The sequence below is a fragment of the Penaeus monodon genome, chromosome 19, assembly GCF_015228065.2.
Source record: "Penaeus monodon isolate SGIC_2016 chromosome 19, NSTDA_Pmon_1, whole genome shotgun sequence".
In the NCBI taxonomy this organism is placed as follows: Eukaryota; Metazoa; Arthropoda; class Malacostraca; order Decapoda; family Penaeidae; genus Penaeus; species Penaeus monodon.
The window spans coordinates 1835001-1835520 of NC_051404.1; positions in this window are offsets into that span (position 1 = coordinate 1835001).

Below are 520 nucleotides of genomic sequence, written 5' to 3' on the forward strand. Positions count from 1 at the left end.
TCTCCTTTTCCTCCCTTCTTTCTCTCCCCTCCATCTCTTCTTTTTCTCCTAAAATTCCCTTCTCCATCCCCTGCCTTTATCCCCCTCCTTTCCTATCCCTTCCCCTCTCCAGCCCCCCAATTTTTCCCTATCCCCTTTCCCTTTATTCTCTCCTTCCCTCTTCTATTCCTTTTTTCCTCCTCTAATCCCCTTCCATATCTCCTCCTTTTCCTCCCCCCCCCTTTCCCCCTTCCCCCCCTCTCCCCTTTCCCCCCCCCTTTTTTTGGCCCCTCACGAAGCAGCCCCTGGGGCAATGACCTTACCATTTTTGTTGGGAAAATTTTTCCGAGGAAGTTTAATAAAAATACGGGAAAACTAAGGAAAGGGTTTTCAAATCTTGGCTTCCCCCTGCCCCTTTCCCCCTTTTCCCCCCTCTCCTTGCCTCGTCTTTTTCTGTTTTTGTGGCCTTTTTTTTTTCTGGGTTTTCTTTTTTCTCTCTATTTTATTTTGTTATCTAAATTCTATTTCTCTGTCTGTCTGT